This window comes from Muntiacus reevesi, chromosome 4 (assembly GCF_963930625.1).
Source record: "Muntiacus reevesi chromosome 4, mMunRee1.1, whole genome shotgun sequence".
Taxonomy (NCBI): domain Eukaryota; kingdom Metazoa; phylum Chordata; class Mammalia; order Artiodactyla; family Cervidae; genus Muntiacus; species Muntiacus reevesi.
Genome location: NC_089252.1, coordinates 90955469 through 90970299, shown reverse-complemented (window position 1 = coordinate 90970299; position 14831 = coordinate 90955469). Strand labels below are relative to the sequence as shown.

Genomic DNA, 14831 nt, shown 5'->3' with positions numbered 1-14831 from the left:
CCTTTTGCCTTTAGCTTCTCTTCTTTTCACAGCTATTTGTAAGGCCTCCTCAGACAGCCATTTTGCTTTTTTGCATTTCTTTTTCTTAGGGATGGTCTTGATCTCTGTCTCCTGTACAATGTCACAAACCTCTGTCCATAGTTCATCAGGCACTCTGTCTATTAGATCTAGTCCCTTAAATCTATTTCCCACTTCTACTGTATAATCGTAAGGGATTTGATTTAGGTCATACCTGAATGGTCTAAGTGGTCTTCCCTACTTTCTTCAATTTAAGTCTGAATTTGGCCGCTCCAGCCACCTACACAGTGGCCCCAACACAATTGTGGTGGAGAAAGGCACCAGGGGGTATGCAGAGGTAGGGTCCTCGAAAAGTCTCATTCCAGCAGGAGAGGATAATGCCTGGTTTGGCAAAGCCCCACATTCTTTTACACATCTTAGCCCCCACCTCACCTTTCAGTTAACCACTGTCCTGGAAATCTAAGGCAACATATTTTAAGTTCCAGTACTGATTGCCTGACCTGCGCATGGAGTTCATCCGAAACAATGGATGAAAAAAGAATAATACGATTTTGCCTGGTTCTTAGTGCTTTCATATGGTGAAACTTAATTAAGACTTATACGGAACACTAGAATTTCATGCCTGAAGGGTAAAAGTTCTTTAGAAACTTCAGTCTGCTCTTGCAGAGAACATTTCTTTTACTTACAACCATGGCAACAGAGGTAACCTTATAGGTATTGGGCAAGCTCACACTTGAGAAAGGGATCACCTCAAAGACAGGGGTAACGGGATCCTTCAGTGGGTTTCTATGACTGTCAAGGATAAACAAAGAGAAGTGGAGGCAAGAGTCAAATGATGTAGCTGAATGCACAGAGCTAACAGGAAACAGTACCAAGTGCTGGGGCTACAGTCCCACTGCTAATTTAACTGGATTGTGGATTCCATCACTGGGTCACTGAGTTCAGGCTGCACTTTGGACATCTTATCTTTGTCCTGGGCTTCTTAGCCCAGTTGACCAAGACATCATGCTAATGAGGTGAACTCTAGGTTTTGATTCCCAAGTAGGAGAAGAGAATAAAAGAACGTTTTAGAAGTTGCAAGGGAACTTAGTGGAAACATGACTCCTGTGATTTTACCTTCTCAGGGATGGCACTGAAGAACAGGAACAAGAAGTGTACTACTCAGTCTCCCAGCAGATGCTGACTCTGCACTCTTTCTGCTCTACCATGCATTAGTTAACTTAATTAGCTATGACTCCGGTGCAAACCTCACCAGGAATCTGCTAAAAGCATGCTTCTGGTAAAAATGGAATCAGATGAGGCCAGAAAAATGACTCCAAGGCCACTTACACTGTTGGTAGGACAGCATGTCACCATCAAACATACACATTGACAGTAGAATGGGAAAGCTATTTCTGAAGACCCATTCTGTATTTTCTGTATTGATAAAGTCCTCCATGGAAACTTATTCTGCACTATAGCAGTGAACATTAATAATCTGGTCACAGATATTAGGATTGAGAACTACTTGATAAAATGTTGAGAAATCCCAGTTTGTTTCCAAGTCTATTACTTTAAGGTTAAATCTACAACAAAAAAAATTAACTTGTAGAACATCAACAAATAAATGTAGAAGAAATGAAAGAGATAAAAAATTACTGTTTGCAACAATTATAGTACTGAGGTACTGATTGACATAGTATTGATGCAGGCAATAAACTTCAATAAATAAAAATAACAATTGGTTTTTTTATATATATTGATATATATAGATAAATATTCAAATGCTATTCATTTGGTATATATTCAAATGCTAAGAAAACCAAGTAAAACTAATTTTATAAGAAAATCTACAAAAAAAAAATTGGGTGAAAATTAAAAGAGAAACAGGTTAGCATATTTACATAATCATAAAGGATTATTCCACAGGGGAAAATTAATTACAAAGGGGAAAAGAGTAATTCTTCAGTGGTGAAACCTGACAAGTACTATCCCACCCAATGGATGAGATATCACCAGCAATTAGGAAAACTAGCATCATGTGCCTTCTGATGATATGTAGTGAGAAGAATGTGTGTGTGTGTGTGTGTGTGCATGTTAGTCAGCTGTGTCTAACTCTTTGCGATCCCATGGACTGTAGCCCACCAGCCTCCTCTGTCCAAGGATCTTGGACAGGCAAGAATATTAGAGTGGGTAGCCATTTCCTTCTCCAGGGGGTCTTTCGGACCCAGGGATTGAACCCAGGTCTCCTGCACTGCAGGCAGATTCTTGACCACTTGCGCCACCAGGGAAGCCCTGAAAAGGACGTAACTTCATCTATACACAGTGCTGGGCTAATATATGTAAATATTTCACAACCAGAAATGGGGAAGGGGGTACAAGAATGGATTTGCATAATTTGTTGATTTCCATGAAATCAACATGTAAACATTCCCACCATCGTGAATTTCAAGCTGCCATTATGGTATTACAGAACATAGCATCGGGAAGTTATGTGAGAATTGGCTCTCACAGTTGGTACTGACTGGCTCCAGCACACTGCTGAGTAGTATTCCTGCCAAAAATACATCACTAGATCTAATTATGAGGAACCTTGAGACAAACATCTGGCCCATTCTCTTCAAAAATATTAGTGTGATGAATGCCAAAGAAAGGCAGACGAACTATCTGCAAGCAAAGAAGGTTAAACGGTCCTAGTGACTAAATGCTGTGTATTACATCAAATGTTTGATCCCTCTGGGTCAAGAGGGAAAACTGTTATAAAGGTACTACTGATATAAAACTGAACTGTATGTTAGGCAACATATAGCTTCAAGGTTAAGTGTTTTGAACGTGATCACTGTCACATGGTTCTGTAAGAGATGTTCTTGATCCCAAGAAATACACCGTGAAATATTTAGGGGTAAATAGTGTAACTTACTCACAAATGGTTCAGGGAAAAAAATGAAACACATTTGGAGGTGTGTGGGGAGAGAGAGAGAAACAGTACCAACGTGGAAAATGTCAACAATGGGTAAATTTGGCTTGGCAAACATACTGGCATTTCTTGTGCTATTCATGCGACCCTTCTGTAAGTCTAAAATTATTTCAAAATAAAAAGCTTGTTAAAAAATGGATGTATTTTCCTGGAGTGTTGGATATCTATTTGTTTTGACTTCCTCTCCCTTCCACCCTGACTTCCCCCTGCCCCCACTTTCAGAGCAGACCATCCCATTCTTTTGGAGAACTGCTTGCTTCCTTCCTCATTGGATCTAATGGAAATACAATCATCCTTCTGTGGGTAAGAGATGGAGGATGGTTCAAAGACGTCTCCCTAGGGATTTTCCAAATTAGAACTAAGGGATCTCTCTGGTGATGAATGGCAATGGGAAGATGTGGACCAGAGACAATCAGTGACCGTATATGGACAGAAAGGAGCGTCTTAATATTGGCAGTCGACTGTATCCACTGCTAGGCTGGGCCAGACTTCAAAGTCTGGTTAAAGCTCCAAAACTGTAAAGAATGATTCCTTGTTTGCTACCTACATGGTCTTACCTTGGTTTACTAGTAAGCCTGCAAACAGTGAGATGAACGAGTGGGACAAGGATACAAATGGATGAGTTGGTACTAGAGGACCCTGGGAGCCTCTCTAATACCTTCTGTGGACACGTCTACATGGAGGGAGGATTCTGCCAGGCCAGAGAAACCAGAGCAATTGGCTGACGACTTTTGTATACAATCAGGCAGGGAAGGGTCCACATCAACACTTAATACCTACCTACCATCTAACCCTGCTTATTTAACTTCTATGCAGAGTGCATCATGAGAAACGCTGGGCTGGAGGAAGCACAAGCTGGAAAAGATTGCTGGTAGAAATATCAGTAACCTCAGATATGCAGATGACACCACCCTTATGGCAGAAAGTGAAGAGGAACTAAAGAGCCTCTTCATGAAAGTGAAAGAGGAGAGTGAAAAAGTTGGCTTAAAGTTCAACATTCAGAAAACTAAGATCATGGCATCTGGTCCCATCACTTCATGGGAAATAGATGGGGAAACAGTGGAAACAGTGTCAGACTTTATTTTTGGGGGCTCCAAAATCACTGCAGATGCTGACTGCAGCCATGAAATTAAAAGACGCAAAATAAATAAATAAATAAATAAAAGACGCTTACTCCTTGGAAGGAGAGTTATGACCAACCCAGATAGCATATTAAAAAGCAGAGACATTACTTTGCCAACAAAGGTCCGTCTAGTCAAGGCTATGGTTTTTCCAGTGGTCATGAATGGATGTGAGAGTTGAACTGTGAAGAAGGCTGAGCACAGAAAAATTGATGCTTTTGAACTGTTGTATTGGAGAAGACTCTTGAGAGTCCCTTGGACTGTAAGGAGATCCAACCAGTCCATCCTAAAGGAGATCAGTCCTGGGTGTTCATTGGAAGGACTGATGCTGAAGCTGAAACTCCAGTACTTTGGCCACCTCGTGCAAAGAGTTGACTCATTGGAAAAGACCCTGATGCTGGGAGGGATTATGAAGGGGACGACAGAGGATGAGATGGCTGGATGGCATCGCTGGCTCGATGGACATGAGTCTGAGTAATCTCCAGGAGTTGGTGATGGACAGGGAGGCCTGGCGTGCTGCAATTCATGGGGTCGCAAAGAGTCGGACACGACTGAGTGACTGAACTGAACTGAACCATCTAACAAGACGGTTCTTGCTAGACCATAAAAACATACTTTCCTGGTGAACAGTGATAGGAAATAAAATTTCCTATCTTCTAGAAGTTATCATGCCCCTAAAGGGCCAGACCATAAATACCACACTTGCACTCCCTCTTCCCCATGTGTAAATAAACCAGTACTTTCTCCTTTTTCATTCAAGCTAGTTGTGAGAGGCAATGTCCACAGAGGATGGTCTCAGTGAACATTGTTTCCATTCATTCTTTCAGATTGACCTCAGTACAAATAACATTTTGAGTTAGATAATTTCTTCATGGGGGTAGGTGATCAGTCCTGTACATTGCAGAGTATTAAGCATCGTTCCCAGCCTCTGCTCACTGGATTCCAGTAGCAGCCTCCCCCAGCTAAGACAACCAAAAACGTCTCCAGAGTTGCCAAAGGGTTCCTTTGGGAACATGAATTAAGAAGCATTGCTCTAGATTCACTAAGTTTATTCCTAGATTAAGCTAGAATCATCAGAAACCTACAAACCAGAACCAGAAGGATTTCCCCAGGTAAAATGCTTTTTTAAAAAAAAAACTGTGTTCCAAGCACCACTCCTCTAGCTTATGTTGAGAAACAAAATAAGAAATAAACCTCAGAAATTCAGTATTTTAATAACTTTAGGTGTGTTGTTCAGGACATGGTTCATTACACCATATAATATCCCTTTACGGGGACCCATGAGAGCAGTTTCTGATTCTTAGGATCAGTGATAACTACGTTCCTTTCAGCAGCTGCTTTCTTTTTAACCTTAATGACCATTGTGCATTATGTAAGTGACTGTAACACCCTCGAGCGTTGGCTCTTAAGAGAAAGTGTATTTCAAATTTGTGGCTAAATGCTTTATACTTACCATGTTGAATGTTTTATACCAACCTTAACTTGGTAGCATCTAATTATTTCCACCTTTGTTTTCTCACAAATAATTCTTATTTCATCACTTAACATATTTTAGAGTTTTTTTTCCCTTTTTATTGAAGTATATATGGTAAAATGCACAATTCTGTGCAGCTTGATGAATTCTGATGTGTGTTTATACTCACATAACCATCACCTGAATCAAGATATCAAACATGCTTACTAATTTTTTCACCTTAGGGAAATGTATATCTATTTTATAAACCACATCAAATCAAAAAACTGATTTTGCTAATTAGAAAGGTACAAAATAATACTGCAAAATTGTTTCAGCTTGCAATTTTTTTTATTACTAACCAACTTCAGCATTTCCCTTGCAATTGCCTATTATTTAATATTGCCTATCTGTGAAATGACCCTTTTTTTCACTTACTTATTTGAGAATTTATTTTTACAACTTGAGCTACCAATATTAATTCTTTGTCTGGTCTATGGAGCTGAAATTGTGTCCTTCAAGCTGTTCCCCTCTGGCGTTCTCTCCTCCTGTGAAGTCAGATTGGACTTGGGCCTCCCACACTGGAAGAATCTATGGGTCCTTGAGTATGTAATTTTTTCCCTGAAACTCCTCAGTTACCCCTCCGCAAAATGGGGAGTGATAAAATTGAAGCACTGAGTTGTCTGGAGCATGAAGTATAAAGCATTTACCATGAAGAGTAGCCCCTCAAGACTCTTAAGTGTTAATCTCTCTGCACTGATGTTTACCATGTTGCTTTTTTACATCCTTATATATCATTATATCTATGGCTCTCTACTTTGGTCTGGGACACTGCTCAATTTTTATGTAGTTCCATAACATTTAATCACTCTTCCTTTATACCATGTCTCAGGATCTGAGAAAGGCTTTAACTTTCCATAATAATCTTTGACATTCTTTTCCACTTATGTTTTTTAAAGAAAATTTAAAAATAATCTCATCAAGTTTTTAAAAAGATACAGTAATTTGTCTTCCTCTTTGGAACTATAACACATCTCTATTGAAATTGCTCTAAAGTGATCATAAAGTTTTATGATACAACATGAAGATCACCTACATGCTGTGTCAGGATTAATAATCACTCTTTTACATTTTCCTATATAAACAGGCCACTTTTTTTTTTCTTTCTATTAATCTGGTTATCCTTATGTAGGATTATTATTATTATTTTTAGTGTATTTAACTTATATTCAATTTCTTTACCAAAGCCAATAACGCTAATAAACTTTGGCTAATTTATTTTTATTTCCTAGACATGTAGTGAAACTGTAGATAATACTTTGGTGCAGTTCTTTGCAATGTATGGTGGTATAGCTGATGGCACTGTACTAAAGAAGACATTTTACTTAACACATGAAAATAGCACTCCTTCCAAACAATGCCAGTGGACCAACTTAAGTTAGTTCTGGATTAACTTTTTGGCAAGGTAAACTAAAGCATGCCACACACACGCACTATGGTACAGCAATTCTACTCCTAGGTACACACATAACAAATATGTTTACATATGTCCTCTAAAAAGCAGGTGCGAGGATCATCATGGCTGTTCTACTTGTGATAACCAAATACTACAAGCTACCCAAAAGCCCATTTATGTAAATGTGAAAGTGAAAGTCATGTCTGACTCTTTGCAACCCCATGGATATACAGTCCATGGAATTCTCCAGGCCAGAATACTGGAGTGGGTAGCCATTCCCTTGTCCAAGGGATATTCCCAACCCAGGGACTGAACCCAGGTCTCCCATATTGCAGGCAGATTCTTTACCAGCTGAGCCACCAGGGAAGCCAGTAAACTGCGGTATATTCATACTCTGATCTGCCACTCACTGGGGAAAATGAATAAACTGGCTGCAACTACACACAGCAACATGAATGACTCTCATAAATATAATTTGAGCAAAAGAAGCCATACATTAAAAAAGTATAAACTGTAGGACTTCAGTTTTATAAAATACAAAATCAGCCCAAACTAATAAATGCTAATATAAGTCTTGGTAGTCAGGGAATTAATGACTGGAACAACATGTGAGAGACTTCTCACATATTGGTAATGTTTGTTTCCTTGAAAGTGATGCTAGTCACATGTAGGTGTTCAATTTGTGAAAGTTCACTGAGCTGCACAATTACATTATATACACTTTCCTATGTGTACACTTTAATATAAAGATAAGGGAAAAAACAGAACTACCATTCTAACCTCAGTCCTTCCCATTTTCCCCATTTTACTTAATGTCAGTTTGATCCTGAGTTGCTCAGGTCCAAGGTCTCCTTTGGGTACAGAGCTGGGAACTGAGTAACCTGTGCTAGTGTGTGTGGTGACCGTGTTTCCACCTTCGAATGCAGTATAACCTTACTTATCTTCTTTATTGTCTTTCTCCATATCCACCATCACCTCTATCTAATACGTTAAAATCCATGGCTGATTCATGTCAATGTATGGCAAAAACCACTACAATATTGTAAAGTAATTAGCCTCCAACTAATAAAAATAAATGGGAAAAAAAAAAAAAAACCTCCTAGGGCATGGGTTTTTATCTATTCTGGCCCTAGCTATATCTCTAGGACCTAGAACAGGGCCTGGCACGCAGCAAGTACTCAGAACATCTGTAGAATATCAACTAGAAGAGTAGTGACAGAAAAATTTATGAGAGAGAGCATTTTTATTTTTCCTTTCTAAAAAAGGAAGGCTTCTTATATGTCTTGACTCACATACAGTTGATTTGCCTTGATTTCCAGCTATCTGAACCATGAGAACAACCAAGTGCAGCTGTTTTCATGGGTGTGTATCACAGTTTCAAAGACATAAGCAGTAGGACCAAAGTATCTGGATGGATTGCTTCTCAGAAACTAGATCACAGTGAAGATAACAGCCAAGAGAAAAAAGTATGCAGAATGTGAATTAGTGTTGGGTTGTGGGAGGATAATAGAACTGAATATACGGATATGGAAATGAGAAAAAAGGATATGGAAATGAGAATAAGTGAATCAGATCATCTTTTCCCACGGTGGAGCCCAGGTATGGTTTGTGAAATGTATGTCATTTTTTGGTGAACAGGTGGCACATATTTTTGTTCTTGGAATGAAGTTCCAAGGAGACCCTGGTTTCCAGATACCATTCTCCACTGAAAGCAAAAGGGCTGATTCCAAGGCTATGACAGTGGGAGCAGTTAGAGAATCAAAATGAATAAGAGAGGAGAGGAAACTGAGGGGGGGAAAAGTCCCTAAGTTCATGCTGATACTTAAAAATATTTTAAAAGGTAGAAAGGAGAAGACAGGAAAATTATTCTTTACAGATGACTGCTAATAAATATTGAAGGTGATACAAACAGTGAATCACCATTTACAATCACTGTATATCATAGTGCTAACCAGAGTACTCTTGAGAGTCCCTTGGACTGCAGGGAGATCAAACCAGTCAATCCTAAAGGAAATTAACCCTAAATATTTATTGGAGGGACTGTTGCTGAAGCTCTAATACTGTGGTCAGGTAATGTGAAGAGCTGACTCACTGGAAAAGACACTGATGCTAGGAAAGATTGAAGGCAAAAGGAGGAGAGGGTGGCAGAGGATGAGACAGATAGCATCACTGACTCAATGAGCATGAATGTGAGCAAACTCCACGAGATGGTGAAGGACAGAGAAGCCTGAAGGGCTTGCAGTCCATGGGGCCACAAAGAGTCAGACAGGTCTTAGGGACTGAACAACAACAATCATAGAACTAACTGGCTTAGGCAAGAACATCCCTGGAGGCCAAGGTTACTGTGTCAAAGACTGTTGGGAAACAGGATGATCAAACAGTCTCAAAGTGTTGACTCCAGACAAGTTAGTACTTACGAAGGAGAAAAGACGAAGAGAAATCTGGCAGATATCACTCGCACCGTGTGGCTTGCAGGATCTCAGTTCCCCAACAAGGGATTGAATGCAGGCCATGGCAATGAAAGTGCTGTATCCTAACCACTGGACCACCAGGGAATTCCAGGCATATACCACCTTCACCAAAAACCAAGCCTACTGCCATTGCAAGCCTCCTGTGAGACATACTGAGAAAGACACAACATCACTTACGTAGTATTCTTGCCACAAGGAAATTATATTAGACTCATGGCTCTGAAACTTTCCTGTATAGTAGAGTTATCAAGAAAGCCATAAAGGACAGAGATGCCCAGACTCATGAAGCAGGATAGGGTGAAACAGGGCAGGCTGTGGGTCTCTGTAGTTTTGCCAATCTCTCAGATGATTCGGAGACATCCCCAACAGGCTGTATGTCTGGAATCGTTGAATTAGACAAATCCATATTTCACAAGTTGGGAGACAGCCTTCAAGGCAAAAGGCCTTTGCTTTTAAAAAATACCAGAGTAAGAAAAGCCAAGGAAAGACTGGACATCTGTTTCCCATTTTGGAGACTATAGAGTCATGACATCTAAAAGCAATGTGTGATCCTAGATGGATCCTGGTCCCGAAAAGGAAAAAACAAAAACAAACTACCTCAAAAGTTAATTACTAAGACAGTGTGAATGGGAACAGTGTATTAGATACAATTTGTGAAATATGGTATTAATCTCATAAAACTCTAAACCCCACATGGCCAGAGATCTACTTAAGTCAGTGGTCCCCAACCTTTTTGGCACCAGGGACCAGTTTTGCAGAAGACAATTTTTCCACAGATTGGAGGAGGTGGTTCTGGGATGGCTCAAGCACATTACATTTATTGTGTACTTTATTTCTATTATTATTACATTAGCTCCACCTCAGATCATCAGGCATTAGAACCTGGAAGTTGGGGACCCTTGTTTTACAAGGTTACAAGTCACCCCTGTACACACAGCACTTGTGTGGTGCCTGGCACATAGTGGACATTCAATAAATATTTTTATTTATTTTTAATTTTTTTCAATAAATATTTTTAAATGAATTAATCTATACTTAGAAAAAAACCACCAAACCTTTCAATAATAAGTTTCTACCAGATGATGCTGCAAAAAATATTATCAGAACTATAAGTCTTCCTCCATCTAATTCTCTTTACTTCCCCTCCTATTCTGAGATCTGGAGGCTCTGCTTTATTTCTTTTGAACCCAAGAAGAATGAAACTGTCACATGGCCAAACATCAGAGAGACTGGCTCCACCATCCTGCCAACAATGTCTGAATCCCTTTAATAAACTCTCGCACCAACACAGTTGCAAAGCAAGGGAGTGTTTATAAGACTGCTCTGAAAATGAGAGGTGTGGTGATCTACAGCCAAATCATTAAGAGATGCAAGAAAGGGGAGCCTAAATAGGTCAGGCTCTGCTGCTAATAGGCATGGAGGTTCTAAGGCACCCACAGCTGATAAATAAGAGGGAAGACAATTGGAGAACAGATGAATAACCGTCATTAGACACTCAGAACCTAGCTCTCTGCTTCTGTACTTATCTTTATGCATTATTAGATTACATACACAGCAGATGTTAATTACAGCATTCTAATTGTTTAAATGCACCCTGGCACTGATTTATGATTACAGTTTGAATTTGTAGCAGTGGAGTGTCCTGAAGAAAAACTAGTCATATAAAAAAAAAGTGCAAGGTGCTTACAAGATAATCAAGGATGATTAGAGGGAGAAAAGGATGAATCACAAGAAAGAAAGTTATGGTCATGATGTTAAAATAAAGCTTTTGAATAAATAAGCCCCACCAAAGTTAGTATCCTATCCTAATATTCTAGATGCTTTTTTGCAGGAGTGCACATGCAGTGATACTTTTATTTTTAGGACTACTGTGCCTTCATTAGATTGGTTCTCCCATTTATTATTATTTTTTTTCTCAATAGAGTATGCCACATTTAAATTGTTTTCACCAACATCCTTCTTTTATGCCATAATTGTGGTTATTTATGCTCAACTTCTTCAGTATTCTTGCCTGGAGAACTCCACGGACAGAGGATCCTGGGGGGCTACAGTCCATGGGATTGCAGAATCAGACAGGACTGAACGACTAACACTTTCTTCTTATAAATGGTAACAGCTTATAAAAGTCCCCTTGGGAATTTTGGAAAAATACTGTCAATAACAACAACAACAAAAATGAGAAACATGTAAGTGCTAATTATCTGTTCCTAGACGTTGACATATATTAATTCATTGACTCCTTGGGACAAGCCCATGAGGATATACTAATATTACCTCAGTTCACAGATCAGGGGACTAAAGATTAGGAGATCACAGCAGACTTACTTAAGGCCACCTATCTTTCAGTGTGCTGTCAGGATTCAAGCTGGGACCAACTCTCCACAGTGCCCCTCACCTCTGCCATGTCACGTATTGAGCCCATACTTTGGTCTCTCCAAGGAGTGAACAAGACACTCCTGGTTAGTGTCCAATATCCACAAAATATTTACTGACTTCACTCCAGCTGGGATGTGACTCATGCTCTTATACGCTTCATGCACTCTTAGTAAATTTAAAATTGCAACTATTTATGGCTGATTCAACAGGTTAATGAAATGGGTAGCCTGGTTTATTTCCCAATGAATTTATATTGTAAAACATTAAGATTCTTTAATTATGAAATGAAAGTCTCCCATTCAATTTCTTCTTTCTGAAAAGTATAAAGATAGCTTTGCAAACCTTCTCCTTAGGTCTCTTAGACATGTATAACAGGGCAGAAAGGCAAACAACATCTGTTTCTAGCATGGGTTGAAAAAAAAGATGATAGATGGACAGGGAAATGGGTGGACACAGAGAGAGAATGGGCATGGGTAAATTAATTTTTGGAAGTTTCTTTGCTACGCTCCTTTTGAAATACAACATTTGAGTCTTCACGGATGTCAACTTAAGCATTTTCAGAAGCAGGAACCATACAAAGAAATTTGATTTCTATAATAAATTGAGAAAATATCTTCCAGAGTTTTTTCATCCATTCCTAGATTTTAAGATATTAGATTTTCAGCTGAATGGACCATCTACCTCCTCTTTCCATCATCTAAACATTCATTGTGCAATTTTTAAGTTTTATGACTTTTTGTGAGTGACAATTCTTTCGGCCCCCTTCTGAGATGATGATTTGCCAAAAAAGTATTTACCAAAAGTTTAAATATTTTAAGGTAAGTCATGTTAAATAGCACCATTATGAAATGCAAATCTTCCAGCTCGTTTACTGGCTCTTTTCAATGTAGTTAACAAATATTTGAGTGCCTACTTGTGCTGGCAAACTATCAATGAACAAATAATTCATTCTTTGTAAATCTAACCCGGGCAGTGCCAACTGGAGTGCATTTCCCTTATACTCTAAGACCATGTTCTTTTGCCTCTTTGGGCAGGCCTTGGATTTTTCATCCAAGGACTCAGCAATTTCCTCTTTAGCACCTCACGGAGGTGGTAAAGGCAAGCGACAAAGCACATGTGACAGGTCCCTGAGGATTATAATTGACATGTGTTATAAGCTATTATTATGAAAACTTTCATTTAGACAAATGCGCAAGGCAGCACAGATCTCAATATTCACGGTATAAGACACGTAATTTAGATGTTAGGAAAACATAGAGGGAAAACCACATGAAACAGGGCAAAGTGAAATATTGATTATAAAACTCCCAACAGCCCTTTAAAATAGGGCATTCAATTTCCTTCTTCCTCATGGATTGGCTAGTCTTCAAACCAACTCTGCTGTTTAGCTTAGTGATCTCACTGGGTAAATACTGATGGCTAGTTATTTTGAGAAAGTGTGCTCACCTCTCTGTAGACAGAACCTACATCCTGCAAAATTCAGTTTCTGTTACTGACCCATTAAATAATTTCAGCACCTTGAAATTGAGCTTGAGGATTAAAATACACACATTCACATAGGCAAACACTCTCAAATTCCAAATGTTAAAACTCTACCAGGCTCGCAGACAGACTGGATATATCTTAGTCCTTGGTAAGGACTCAAATTGTTGGTTGTTGAACTACATGGAATAATTCCAGGATAAGAGTCATGAATGAGATGCTGACAGTAATGGACTGGTTACAGAGGAATATGCTTCATGTTCTGTTAGGCGAGCTGAGGCTAATTCCTCTTTTTTTAGGCATTGTAAACAGGGACATTAATAGATCTTACCATGAATGTGTACTTTTAAAAAAGCCTCTTTGTGGACTTCCCTGGTGGAACAGTGCATAGGAATCTACCTGATAATGCACAGGACAGGGGTTTGATCCCTGGTCCAGGAAGATCCCACATGCTGCCCGACCAACTAAGCCCATCCTCCACAACTACTAAGCATGCGAGATGCAACTACAAAGGCTGCCTGCCACAACTACTGAACCCATGTGCTGCAACTACTGAAGTCCACATGCCTAGAGCCTGTGCTCTGCAACTAGAGAAGCCACGACAAGGAGAAGCCTGCGCATTGCAACTAGAGAGTAGTTCTCTCTCGGTGCAACTAGAGAAAGCCTGCACAAAGCAGTGAAGGCCCAGTGCAGCCAAAAATAAATATAAATAAATAAAATTATTTTTAAAAAGTCTCTTTGTCATGAACAGGCAGCTGGAACAATAATAAATTATCAAATATCTTTCTAGGTTTTAGGAGAATATTTCCTGCTCAAAAAAGTCACAGGCTGATTACTCATGACCTCATTATTGACTTTTGGGATGACTCAATTCTCCAATTTTTCTTCCACTCCTTCTTCACTGCTGCTTATATGGTATGGATGTGAGAGCTGGACCATAGAGAAGGCTGAGCACCAAAGAATTGATGCTTTCAAACTATGATGTTAGAGAAGACTCTTGAGAGTCCCTTGGACTGCAAGGAGATCAAACCAGTCAATTCTAAAGGAAATCAACCCTGATTTCCTGATTGCAAGGACTGATGGCTGAAGCTGCAATTTCAATACTTTGGCCACCTGAGGAGAAGAGCTGACTCACAGGAAAAGACCCTGATGCTGGGAGACTGAAGACAGGACGAGTAGGGGACGACAGAGGACGAGATGGTTGGATGGTATCACCAACGCAATGGACATGAGTTTGAGCAAACTTCCAGGAGATGGTGAAGGAGAAGGAAACCTGGTGTGCTGCAGTACATGGGGTAGAAAAGAGCCGCACATGGCTGAGCGACTGAACAACGGTATGGTAACTTTGACTTTAGTAAGAAGGAGAAAGGAAAGCCAACGATATTCAGAGTTTGACTGAATGGCAGGGATAGAAGAATATATTGGAAGACTTAGCTAAAATGAAGTTTTAAGACTAACTGGATTCCTTTTGCATACATTTGCAATGCTCCTCCATCTT

At 39.5% G+C, this 14831-nt stretch overlaps 1 protein-coding gene across 5 annotated transcripts in view; it reads right to left on the bottom strand.

Annotated features, from left to right (window-relative positions):
* The window catches only part of FRMD4B (FERM domain containing 4B), a 347554-nt gene that overhangs the window by 77464 nt on the left and 255259 nt on the right, over positions 1-14831 (bottom strand). The gene's annotated exons all lie outside the window — the stretch shown is intronic.